Raw genomic sequence first — 11,798 nt, 5'->3', positions numbered from 1 at the left:
TAACTTCCTATCTAATAAAGAGGGAATATGCTAATTGACTGCCACACCCTCACAAGATGGTGGTGCCCACATCCACAAGATGGCAGCTTCCAGTCCTCTCAGCTCTGCCTCATCCAGCCGGAGTCCCTCAGTCCCCTCAGCCCTGCAGGGGAAGGCAGTGGGGGCAATCTGGCCGGCAGGGGAGGGCAGTTATGGATGATCGGGCCGGCAGGGGAGCAGTTAGGCATCAATCAGGCTGGCAGAGGAGTGTTTAGGGGGCTATCAGGCTGGCAGGCAGAGTGGTTAGGGCAATCAGGCAGGCAGGCCGGTGAGTAGTTAGGAGCCAGCAGTCCCAGATTGTGAGAGAGATCCCAGATTGGAGAGCATGCAGGCTAGGCTGAGGGACACCCATGCCTGTGCACTAGGCCTCTAGTAATTAATAAAATGCTCTAAAAATGAATACATTACCAGTCCCTGTGTGTTATATAAGTCTGTTTCCCTCACCATACCAATAATATTCACAAAGCTTAATTTCTTTCCTAACCTGTTAGATTAAAATTATAATAGGGTCTCCTCCTTTCATTGTGATGTATAAAACAAGGTGAAAAACTTCCATTCTTTGTAGCATTATCCCAATATGTTGAGATTCTGCTTCCCAGCAATTGTCAACAGTTTGGCTTAAATAAACTCACAAAAATTCATATCTATATTAATAAAAGCCTAGATGCTGCCCCCATGTCATCACAAGATGGCCGCCCTCACGTTGTCACAAGATGGCCACCCCCACATTGTCACAAGGTGGTCGCCCCCACATCATCACAAGATGGCCACCACAGGATGGCCACCACAAGATGGCCACCACAAGATGGCCGGCAGGGGAGGGCAGTTGGGGGCGACCAGGCCTGCAGGGGAGGGCAGTTGGGGGCAATCAGGTCAGCAAGGGAAGGCAGTTTGGGGCCATCAGGCTGGCAAGAGAGGGCAGTTAGGGGTGATCAGGATGGCAGGGGAGCAATTAGGCATCAATCAGGCCAGCAGGGGAGAGGTTAGGGGGTGATCAGGCTGGCAGGCAGAAGCAGTTAGGGGCAATAAGGCAGGCAGGCAGATGAGTGGCTAGGAGCCAGCAGTCCCAGATTGTTAGAGGGATCCCAGATTGGAGAGGGTGCAGGCTAGGCTGAGGGAAACCCCTCCAGTGCACGAATTTTATGCACCGGGCCTCTGATATATATATGATATATATATCAGGGTTTTTATTTTATTTCTTTCTGTGCTACATTAGGGTGCTGGCATTCCAGTGTACCCCTGATTACTTGTCTTGATAATCAAGCAATTGTGCTTTTGTCTTTTACTTTTTTAAAATTATATGTACTGGTCTTAAATTAGGGTTGCTGCAACCCTCTTTAAGGCAAGGCTATTCTTTATATGGCACTGTTTGTATAGATCAATGGTTCTCAAAATATGGCTCCTAAAATTGGCATAACCTGGGAATTTGTTGGAAGTCCAAATCATCATTCTCCACCCAGCCTTGCTGACTGAGACTCGAGGGTGGGCCCCAGAAATTGGTGTCTTAACAGGCCTTCCAGGGGATGCTGAGGCCAGCTCACATATGAAAATCATGATGACCAGGCCAACCACTCTGAAACCCCAAGAGCTTAAAGAGGAGCAGCTTTCTGAGCTATAGTTAGAAGTGGGAGGTGTATAGGTGGGGGACTTAAAGTTGTGTTGGACAGAAAATGTTGTGAGGCTCCCTAAAAAATGGGTGTCAAGGTGTCCCCCAATGGAGGACAGAATGTGTCCAACAAAGGATTTAACAGCACTCTCACTCTTCGTCATAGAGAGAGGGCTGATCATGGTGGGTATATGGCAGAGCCCTTCCTGAAGGGAGTGTGAAGGTGTTAGTGGGATGGCAGTGGTGGGAGAGGTAGATTGTGTGCTGCATTTATAGTTGGGCTTCACGAGGAGGAAGCCTGAGCAAGATGTCCTCCCAGGAGAGCACACAAACATGTAAACATGATCAGTATTGACGAAGCTAGTGGCCCTCAAAGGGTGAAATATTGGCATGAGAGGGTACAAATAGGTCTGTAGGGGAAGAAATGATTCTATGAGCAAATTAATTTGGTAATTGCTGGGCTCAAAAGAGTTATACATTTTCTCTACTATAGTACTTTGCAGATTCTTTAATATGCTAATTAACATTTTAAATCTCGAAGAAGGGGTTACAGTAGGCAGCGTGGACCAACATTATTTAACCACCCCATGCCAGGACAATTTATGGATCAAATAATCTTTGAAACACATTTTGGAAATAGTGTGTTAGGGTCAGCATGTATACAGACTCAAACTCATAAGTTTTGAGTGGGGAGAAGAAATGGATGGAGTAAAGACTGAGCTCAAAGAAGGGAATTCCTGGGTATGCTATAAATACCAGTGTTCAGAGCTCACCTCTGTGACTTGGTAAGGATATAGTGTAGTTCATTCTGAAATTCTACAAGATGATTTATAATCACTGGATTTTTATGATGGATGTTTTGTAAGCTTGATTCTATTGACTCTTGCCTCTTCTAATGTTGTTCATTATTTATCCTAGTACATAAAGACCTATGGATTAGGCTGGTTGTGGTGGGCAAAATGTGGCATCAAGCATTTCTTTGAAATCACTAAGGTTTAAAAGAGATAGCTGCTTAGATAAGAATTCTAGGCAGTTTGTTGAATCTGGTTCAGAATTCAACCCATTACTAATGGTATTGAGGGAGCCTTGGCCAAAATTAGCCATAAGTACAGAGGAATGGCAAAGGTGAATGTAGTCCAAGATGGAATACAGGTCAGCAAGGAACCTTGGGTGCAGATGGGATGCCAAAACAGAAACTTCGGGGTGAAATGGCAGAGATCTGTGTCTCATGGTTGTGGTCTGAAGGCACATATGCTCAATCAAGGTAAAACTAGCTACCATGGACTACATTATTGGATGTCTAAGCTATCTGTTTTCTGGATAAAATAAAACTTTAGGGCTAGAGGAAAGCAAGAAAATTAAATGCATTAGTTTGATTCTTTTTCAAAAATTATTATTATTTCCATGTAAACGTATCTGGCATAAAATGTGATAAATAAATACTAGCTATATCACATGCAATATTTAAAAAAGTTAAAGTTAATGGAAAAGTTTCATGATAGGCAAAATTTCAAAAAGTTACATAAAGACTTGATATATTAACCAGTACTGCTGCCTGAAGCAAAATGAAAAATCAGCAATGCTAATCTTACCTTGATTTAACATGTTGACATATGGTTCATTATGGATGCTTGGGCCTAATTTTTTGATTTTTCAAATATCGAATTAAAACATGATGTATCTTGCTTACTGATTTTTGGCATCTCTTTACATTTTGCTTTACTTTACCCTCATTCAGTCTTTTCACTAAATCCTCTTTCAAATATAATTATATGGATTATACGTGATCATGTTTGGTTTAAACCAAGTCTCATAAAAAAGCTGTTCCAGTCTTCAAGTCAAGGAGAAAAAAGTAGAAGAAAAGAAAACAATGAACCTTCTTTTGCACTGTTTTTTTTTTTTTTTTAAACATATTTTTATTGTTTTTGGAGAGGAAGGGAGAGGGAGAGAGAGAGAGAGACATCAATGATGAGAAAGAATTATTGATTGGCTGCTTCCTGCATGCCCCCTACTGGGGATCGAGTCCCCAACCCAGGCATGTGCCCTGACCTGGAATTGAACCATGACCTTCTGGTTCATAGGTCAATGCTCAACCACTGAGCCACACCTGCTGGGCTCCTGCACTGTTTTTTGTTTTGTTTTGTTTTTCTTTAAGAATACTCCAAGACTCCAACATCTACAGGCAGCTTATGCAACTCAATAAGAGGAAGATAAATGATCCAATAAAAAAATGGGCAACAGACCTAAACAGAATATTTTCAAAAGAAGACAGAAGGAAGGCCAAGAGACACATGAAAACATGTTCAAAGTCACTTATTATCCGAGAGATGCAAATCAAAACAACAATGAGGTACCATCTCACACCTGTCAGAATGGCTATCATCAACAAATCAACAAACAACAAGTGTTGGCGAGGATGCGGAGAAAAAGGAACCCTCGTGCACTGCTGGTGGGAATGCAGACTGGTGCAGCCACTGTGGAGAACAGTATGGAGTTTCCTCAAAAAACTGAAAATGGATCTCCCATTTGACCCAGTAATCCCACTCCTGGGAATATATCCGAAGAAACTAGAAACACCAATCAGAAAGGATATATGCACCACTATGTTCATAGCAGCACAATTTACAATAGCTAAGATTTGGAAACAGCCTAGGTGCCCATCAGCAGATGACTGGATCAGAAAACTGTGGTACATCTACACAATGGAATACTATGCTGCCATAAAAAAGAAGGAATTCTCATCATTTGCAGCAACCTGGATGGAATTGGAGAACATTATGCTAAGTGAAATAAGCCAGTCAATGAAAGAAAAATACCACATGATCTCACTCATTTAGGGATAGTAAAGAACATTATAAAATGGTGAACAAAAAGATAGATACAGAGACAGTAAAGCATCAAACAGACTTTCAAAGTACAGGGGGAAAGTTTGGGAAAGGTGGGGGAGTTATGAAATCAAACGAAGGACTTGTATGCATGCATATAAGCATAAACAATGGACGCAAAACTCTGGGGGGGGAGGGCATGTATGGGTGTGGGGTGGGGGGGGGTAATAGTAAGATATGTACACATATAATACCTCAATAAAAATATTAAAAAAAAAAAAAAAAAAAAAAAAAAAAAAGAATACTCCAAGAAATATTTGGGACAGATTTTATAGGATTTCTTGGGCTTTCAGACAGCTCAGCTAGTGGGGTGCCCATTCTTCATCAAAAGAAAAGCAGAAAATGCAGCTTTTCTTAGTATCTTGCATTTGGAGACATGTCGTAGAAACATAATGGTCATGATTGATCTTTTCCTACTTGCACTGCTGTGCACTGAATTATGCAGCCTCATAAGTTGTAACGGAGTTATAAATTAACTGCTGGAGCCACAAGGTGATTCGTTTCAAGTCTATAATCTTTGAGCTTTGCAATCGGAGGAGTTTGGGGCTGGAGGACAGGGTTTTGCTTTTCAGCTCTAATGTGGGGGACCTGGAAAGTGGGGAAAAAGCACAAGAATCAGAAAGTAATTGCAGGTCCCCTTGTAAGTGCAATTATTTGCAATGATTGTTAGCTCAACACTTAAACACTGCCTAAGGCTGAAGTCCCCACAGGCTGGCCATGCTCATTATCTCTGCTCAGACTGTGACTCTGAGAACAAATACGGTGCCCTGAAAGCTGTTTCACTTGTGAGCATGACTCAGAAGCACAGATTGGACTTAGTTACCCTCCTGGGCCCAGGCAGAAATACAGGAATAAAGGGAACTTGGAAGAGGCCACAGAGGAATGACTTCTCAGTTACTGTTTGGAACACTGTTTTATATTTTCACACGTGTATATGTGTTTATGTATTCAATACACATTTGCGCAGAGCTTGCTCTCACCCAGGCACTGTGCCGAATACTAAGTATGCGATGATGCTCAGCAAAGATCCACAAAAGCCTTGCTTTCACAAAGCCTATGTAATCTATTAGAAAGGCAGATGATAATAAAATAATTGGAAACAGAAGAAAAATTGCCAAACATAGGTGCAACGAGGAAAGGTATACGATATCATGAGATCTTATGAATCCCTAACCGAGGCCAAAGGATCAGGAAATATTTCCCAGAGGTGCCATTTGAGTGCCCTGAATGATAAGAAGATGGGAGAGAGTGGGGTTTTTTCTGGACAAAAGAACTAGCATACACCTACCATTCAGGTTGAGATCAGATGCTCTCAAGGCAAACCACTTGGGTAACCTTATACCATTTCAGAAAGAAGGGGGGTAAACTCAATGAGATTAAACAGTTCTCCCATTTTGCTTAGTAAGTGACACAGATCTGTTTTAATCCTTGGTTTGCTTCATTCAAAAGCCAGTGCTTTCTCCATGCCTTCTCCCTGAGAACGATGGGTGATTAGGGAATGTTCAGAGTGGGGAAGCTGGCATCAGTGTTAGCTACTAAGGATGAGGAAATCCATCTCACGGCTTTATTATTTATAACTTCTGCGAAAATCCACAGAGTAAACCCTGCCTCCCCACCTGATTCCCCAATGTCCAATAAGGTTGGCATTCTGAACCCCTCCCTCCTATCTGACACTACAAAGGTGAAATAAGACAATATTCTTCCATGTTGATACCGAGAGTTCCTAGAGATGTGCTTTGTAACTCAAAACAATCTCCACCTGAGTTACACCTGGACTCAGACTCATCACTGCATCTACATCTCTGCTTTGTCTGCTGCCTTGGGGGTTTCCTGAGCTCATCACCTGGGATTTGTTTGTGGATAGAATGCACATTTCTGTGTCAAGATCACAAGTATCACCTTATATCTATTTTTAGCTCCTTTTTGGGGACTGCTAAGCTACCCACATAATGAGTAGTGAACACTTTCACACTAAAATACTTTGTTAATGGGGTTCACACTAGACAATTAAAGCAAGTGGTGGAGAAAATGGCTCTTATGTAAATAGAAAAGAGGCAGGTTAAGCATAGTATGGTGGGGTATAAATGGTTGGTTAGATTTAGAACCAACATAGGTGACCTAAAATTCTAGGCTTGCTCTTCCCTTCCTTCCTTCCTTCCTTCCTTCCTTCCTTCCTTCCTTCCTTCCTTCCTTCCTTCCTTCCTTCCTCCCTCCCTCCCTCCCTCTCTCCCTACCTTTTTCCATCCCTCTCTCCCTATCCTTTTCCCTTCCCCCCTGCCCTCCCTTCCTTCCTTCTTTTCTTCCTTCCCTTTTTCCTCTTTTATTCATTCAATAAAGATTTATCAGACCCTTATTTTATGCCAGGTGCTGTTATAGGTACTGCAGATACAGTGGGAAATGAAGAAGATAAAAATCACCTTTTTTATGAAGCTTAGAGTCTGATGCACAAATAGAAAACAAATACATGTGTAATGTGTCTATAATATGTATCAGTTAGATGGAGATGCAGAGATATATCACTATCATGATGTAATCTTGTAACTCCATAGCAATGGTACTATTATGTTCCTCAATATACAGGTAAGGGAGAAATAGAGTCCCTGAAGATAACATGGATAAGGCTATTATTTACCTTAGAATGATGAGGTGATCAGAGAACACCTCACAGAGAAGGCAACATTTCAGCAAGGTCCTGAAGGACAGTAGAGAGACAACCATGTAGCTTTCTGGGGGGAGGGGAAGAATATTTTTTAGGAAGAGAGAAGGGCATAAGGAAATCAGCTGACAGGATTCCAGAAAGAGCAGAAAGGTCACTTCTTATTGTCCTTTCACAATCCAGTCTCCACTAATGAGTTCTCATTAATGGTATAAATTTTTTTTGGACAATGTATTTATTAACTGTAGAAGTTAAATTAAATGTACTCATTAATGTCATTGGGGGTATGGAGATATTTCTCATACTAAATTTGTATGGATCTGGGACATAAAATGCATGAGTTTAGGACAAATGAAGGTAAGGGGCAACATCAGTCCCTAAACCCCCAAACTAAATGATAATTTATCTTGTAAATGATGGAATATCCAATTAATAAGACAAATCCATTTAGTTCAGGCCTGGCATCCAGCCTTCAGTTGTACAAATTTATTTTATGTGGAACACAAGCAAACTGGATCCCACTCAGAGAAAATCAAGTGGGATTTGAAAGACATTTGAGTTCAGTGTCTATCTTATTCAGTGTTATGTCCCTAGTGTCTAGAACATTGTCTATCCAACACACAGTGTGCACACAATAGATAAAATCCTTTGAATGAAAGACATTTGAAGTCTTGTCATGTGGGAGGAATCAAATGTGTTGAGAAAATTGTCTTTGGTAAGATTCAGAGAGAACACATTAATGACCTTCAAGTGTCCAAAGTGCTATCCATTGGGAAAAGGATTATTTATGTCAGTCAAAATTTAATCAAGAAATGTTTTACAAGACCTTTAATGTGATAAACACTGTGGTTGGTAATTATACACACACACACACACACACACACACACACACACACACATACACATATATATACACACACACATACACATACATATATACATATATACATATATACTTATTAATATATATAAAAGTAAATATATCAACACATTTATACATGTATATTTATATTTCATTCAACTATATATACCTATTTATTTAGAACATTATATATATTTCACCAACCACAGAGTTTGTCATATGAAATTCAAATGACACTTAAAAATTCAAATTTTATTCATATATATATATTTTATTGATTTCAGAGAGAAAGGGAGAGAGAGAGAGATAGAAACATCAATGATTAGAGAGAATCATTGACTGGCTATCTCCTGCACACCCCCTACTGAGGATTGAGCCTGAAACCCGGACATGTGCCCAGACCTGGAATTGAACCTCAACCTTCTGGCTCATAGGTTAACACTCAACCACTGAATCACATGGGCCAGAATATGTATATGCTTAAATAAAACATATATACCTAATGAAAAGTGTTCCGTGCTCTCTAGAGATAGTGAAGCATGTGTTAGACTTTGCCTGGTTCATTTCAACAAGTAAAACCAAGACTAATGATAGATGATACAGAAAATGAAGTGTTGACTATTTGAAAAACTAAACTTTGTCATTTTCCCTAACTTTCTTCCATTTGCCTAGAAAGCTCTTCATGGTCATCTACTTTTCTCAAACTAATCACCTCTCATAGACCTGTCTGGCAAGCTGCTACTTCTCCTTCAAGACTCAATTTCATGGTCACCTGACTTCCCTGACTTTCCAGGAAGACTGCCAAGAAAGATCCCATAGTATTATACATGCTTTCTCTAGAATACAACATTGTGTCATAATTGTTTGCACATCTTCTTCTCTTACCAAACAGAGCTTCTGGAACCTGGCCACACTTCCTGAGCCTGTTAAGGTGCTGTTTAAAAACGGTGTTCAATAATATATCTATTGCCTAAGTGAATAGCTGAAAGAACAGCTGTTTAAGAGAGACACTGATGGAAAATTGAAAGAGGGGTATGTATAGGGTGAGGAGTGGGGTTAATAGCTGCAAGGCTTCCTAGGACATACCCTTGGCAGTCACAGGTGGCCACATTGACCTGTGGCCTGCATTCTAGTGCTCCAAAACTAGTCACAGGATTAGTTGGAGTCTATGGAAGAGGGAGAAGTTAACATGGTTTTGTCATATGTAATTGAGATAACTGTGCCAGATTCTCTGACTGTATTTTTTTCTTACTCCAAAAATTATCTTGGTTAAATTATTTAGAGGATTTTGATCCTTTCTACTTTATCTGTACCTCTACTTCAATATTGTATAGATGACCTGACTTTTTCTCATCTTAATAAAAAAAAATAGTCCTGGAATCAGCAAATTTATTTTGTAAAGGATCAGTAACTAGTAATAAACGTATTAGACTTTATAGGCCAAAGGGTCCATGTTTCAATTTCTCAACTCTGCACCTGTAGCATGAAAGCAGGTATAGACAATATATAAATGAATGGACATGATGTATTCCAATAAAATCTTATGTACAAAATATGTGGAAGCCCGGACTGGGCCCGCAGGCTATAGCTGCCAATCTCTGAAAAAGTCCAACATGTGGTAGCTTCCATTCAAATGCCAACAGATATGTTTTTGTATCTGTCACAACAACAATGACAAAATCTTAAGAGGAGAAAAAAGAAAACTTCCCCAGTGCCAATAATAGCAATTCACTCTTTAAAAATATGACTTTAATATACAAAATCTAAACAGTTATGAGCACACAGGCAAAAGCACTTCACATAATGGGTATTTTGTGCTGAGCAGCACTATACATAATAGGATAATGATGGCATTATTTCACATCCCCTATTCCTCCAGTATTTCTATTTCTAATTTATCTTCCACAGAATTTGAAGATAGAACCAAAGTATTATCCAAAAGTGACATGATTGTAGGCATGATGCCCACTACCACAGAAAGCTGACAGTGCCTGCTGAGCAACTAGGAAACTCAGATATTGAGGGGATATAGAAGGTTATTTTTTTATGGAATAGAAGCTCTACACACTATAAATCAGTTTTAATGAAATATACATTTGTTTTTGTCAGGTTCTAATCTTGAAATAGGTTCAGATTTGGGCCGGTAGAAGATAGATTGAATACTCCAGCAACACAAGGTCAGTGGGAAATCTTTTCTAGTTGAGTTCCTTGTGGAGCTTGATTACCTGAAGAATCTTGGTTTTTACTCCTTTTTATGTTGCCTGAGGAGGTCCTGCACACTCATATTTGAACAGCCTGCAGTGCAAGCCATGATTTTCTGAGGACATTTGCAAGGTCATAAGTATTTTGTGACATAGGGTATCTATGGGCACATAAAAAAATTGATACTCTTTCTTGAAAAATGGTCCTGTAACCTGATGGATCTAATACTTAGTGTGATATGTTGCTTGTCCTAAATCTTTTCAATGCAGAGTTAAGGGTATAGGTTATTAGATTTTGGAGAGACTGAATTAGTTATCTTCATTTATTTGATTTAAAACATCATGTTTAATGCTATTTCTCTATTTAAATTTTTCATCTTTCTGAATGATTATGTCTGTCTACTCCATTAGATCCTGGATATAGGAAGCTTTAGAATTTGATGCCTATAGATACCACACAGGCAGAGAACAAAGCAAAGTAAAGCAAAACAAAAAAAAGGATTAAATGATTCTACAAAAATAGAAAAAAGTAAAGATAAATAACATTAGTTTCCCATTCTCAGAGAACACAGAAAATGATGGAAATTGTGATCTGGAGAGTTCAGGCCCCATCCTGGGATGGGAAGGGCGGCCACTTCTTTGTTCATCCTGTTGTACCTTATGGAAGTGCTGACCCAAAGATTCCATTTCTTCTAAGTGTGAAAAAGAAACTGTATCTTCCAATGTTAACATAAAAGCCTCACATTTAACAAACTTTTATTTTTTTTTAATCCTCACCTGAGGATATTTTTCCAATGATTTTCAGAGAGAGTGGAAACATCAATGTGAGAGAGACCTATCAATTGGTTGCGTCCATCACACTCCCTGACCAGGGCCAGGGATCAAGCCTACAACCCAGGTACTTGCCCTTGACCAGAATCAAACCTGGAACCTTTTAGTCTGTGGGACGATGCTCTATCCACTGAGCCAAACTGGCTAGGGCAAAGACTCACATTTTTAATCAATATTTTAAAAAGAAACTTGTGAGCCAAATATTATATGTATATAGGTCACCAGTTTTGCATGAGGAAAAGTGTCTCATCTGGTGTTTTGTTTGTTTGTTTTGCTACTGCATTTCTACAATTGTTACAGTGAGTGGAACATGGAAGATGCTTAATAAATATTTGTTGAATAAATAAACAAAAACGTGAATTGTGATTGTCAAGGGACACCTGTGTAAATCTTGATCTTAAATGGAGATAGAATATTAATTTCTGTTAGTATTTGCTGCATAACAAAACATCCCAAACATGGTGGTTTATAACAACAATCAATTATTTGTTTATAATTCTGTGGGATGACATATTAGATACAGATGAGCTGGAACAGTTTATTTTAGCTCCATGTGGTATTTGATGAGAACATTAAAGAATTTGTCATCAGGAGGCAGGTGGCATGAAAACAGGCTGCTCCTGAGTACCCTCACTCACATGGCTGGGGCTATCAGCTGTACCCATGTGGCCTCCCAAACGTCTTTAAAAAAAAAAAAAAATATATATATATTTAAAAA

The sequence above is a fragment of the Eptesicus fuscus genome, chromosome 2 (assembly GCF_027574615.1).
Source record: "Eptesicus fuscus isolate TK198812 chromosome 2, DD_ASM_mEF_20220401, whole genome shotgun sequence".
In the NCBI taxonomy this organism is placed as follows: domain Eukaryota; kingdom Metazoa; phylum Chordata; class Mammalia; order Chiroptera; family Vespertilionidae; genus Eptesicus; species Eptesicus fuscus.
The sequence above is the reverse complement of the archived record's forward strand: the minus strand, read 5'-3'. Positions refer to the sequence as shown.